Below are 2,236 nucleotides of genomic sequence, written 5' to 3' on the forward strand. Positions count from 1 at the left end.
AGCAAAGACAAAAGCATTCTTGTTGAGGCTGACCCTGAACCTGAAAGGACCTTGAAGCAAAAGCTAAGAGAAGCTAAAGCACTACTCTCTGTAGAGGACCTAACAGAAATCTTCAAACAAGAAGAAGACATGGCAACCGAAAACAACAACAATGCCAACAATGCAAGGAAGGTGCTGGGTGACTTTACTGCACCTACTCCTGACTTCTATGGGAGAAGCATCTCTATCCCTGCCATTGGAGCAAACAACTTTGAGCTTAAGCCTCAATTAGTTTCTCTAATATAACGGAATTGCAAGTTCCATGGACTTCCATTGGAAGATCCTCATAAGTTTTTAGCTGAATTCTTGCAAATCTGTGACACTGTCAAGACCAATGGGGTCGACCCTGAGGTCTACAGACTTATGCTATTCCCTTTTGCTGTAAGAGACAAAGCTCGGGTATGGTTGGACTCACAACCTAAAGAAAGCCTGAACTCTTGGGAAAAGCTAGTCAATGCCTTCTTGGCAAAGTTCTTTCCACCTCAAAAATTGAGTAAGCTTAGAGTGGAAGTCCAAACCTTCAGATAGAAGGAAGGTGAATCCCTCTATGAAGCTTGGGAAAGATACAAACAATTGATCAGAAAATGTCCTTCTGACATGCTTTCTGAATGGAGCATCATAGGTATCTTCTATGATGGTCTGTCTGAACTGTCCAAGATGTCATTGGACAGCTCTGCTAGAGGATCTCTTCATCTGAAGAAGACGCCTGCAGAAGCTCAAGAACTCATTGAAATGGCTGCAAATAACCAATTCATGTACACTTCTGAAAGGAATCCTGTGAACAATGGGACAAATCAGAAGAAAGGATTTCTTGAGATTGATACTATGAATGCCATATTAGCTCAGAACAAAATATTGACTCAGCAAGTCAATATGATTTCTCAAAGTCTGTCTGGAATGCAAGCTGCACCAGGCAGTACTAAGGACGCTTCATCTGAAGAAGAAGCTTATGATCCTGAGAACCCATCAATGGAAGAGGTGAATTACATGGGAGAACCCTATGGAAACACCTATAATCCTTCATGGAGAAATCATCCAAATCTCTCATGGAAGGATCAACAGAAACCTCAACAAGGTTTCAACAACAATAATGGTGGAAGGAAAAGGTTTAGCAATGGCAACCCTTTTCCATCATCTTCTCAGCAACAGATAGAGAATTCTAAGCAGAGTCACTCTGACTTAGCAATCATGGTCTCTGATCTAATCAAAACCACTCAAAGTTTCATGACTGAAACAAGGTCTTCCATTAGAAACTTGGAGGCACAAGTGGGTCAGCTGAGTAAGAAAGTTACTGAACTCCCTCTGACGTTAGGATTTTTGCCAGTAAAGAATGTCATAAAAACAGTCGCGTTGTAGATATAGTCTCTAAACCGACAAAAATCCCTTCGTACAAACGTTTTGGTTGTCACAAGTAACAAACCCCTTTAAAAATTGTTAACCGAGTATTTAAACCTCGGGTCGTCCTCTCAAGGAATTGCAGGGAAGTATGTTCTTATTATTGGTTATGAAAAAGTGTGTTTTGGGTTTTGGAAGTAAGGTGCAAATATATTATATGACAAGTAAAATAAAATAATAATAGCGGTAAAATAAACCTTTGGCAAGGTATAAGAACTGGAGGTTCTTTCCTAGTTATCCTTATCAATTGTGATGAGAATTGGATTTTTCTCCCACTTTGTTAACCTCTAACTATGAAGGTAAGTTTAGTGGATGAATTCCAATTTTCAATCAACAATGAGTTTAATAACTCTAGAGTTACCAATTATTTAACCAAAGCCAAAAGAGGAAAAACTAAATCTACTAGAATAACAATATCCTCAGATTGGGAATAATAAAAAAGGACAATCATAAACTAAAATTCCTCAAATATCATTAAATAAAAATGTCATCAACAGCCAATTGGGCAACATCAATCAAATATAATAAAAGCTTCAGAGTAATCAAAATACAAAAGAGAAATTTAAATAGTAAAAAGGAATATTAAACCTGGGATCAAGAGTCACTCTAGAAATCTAAGAGAAGTCCTAAATCCTAATTTCTAAAAACACTACCTAAATCCTAAGAGAGAGAGAGAGGAGAGAACCTCTCTCTCCAAAACTACATTTAAAACATGAGAAGTGAATTATGAGAGCCTCCTAATGAATGGATGCATTCCCCCACTTTATAGCCTCTGGTCTATGCCTTCTGGACTTGGATTTGG

The 2,236-nt window shown here is 38.1% G+C and overlaps 1 non-coding gene across 1 annotated transcript; it reads right to left on the reverse strand.

The window, feature by feature from the left end:
- Positions 1-534: 534 nt before the first annotated feature.
- LOC130978115 (small nucleolar RNA R71) lies at positions 535-642 on the reverse strand. Its single transcript, XR_009085777.1, has one exon. It is a non-coding gene; the product is annotated as a small nucleolar RNA R71 (small nucleolar RNA).
- Between the last annotated feature and the right edge of the window lie 1,594 nt (positions 643-2,236).

Source organism: Arachis stenosperma, chromosome 4, assembly GCF_014773155.1.
Source record: "Arachis stenosperma cultivar V10309 chromosome 4, arast.V10309.gnm1.PFL2, whole genome shotgun sequence".
Lineage (NCBI taxonomy): Eukaryota > Viridiplantae > Streptophyta > Magnoliopsida > Fabales > Fabaceae > Arachis > Arachis stenosperma.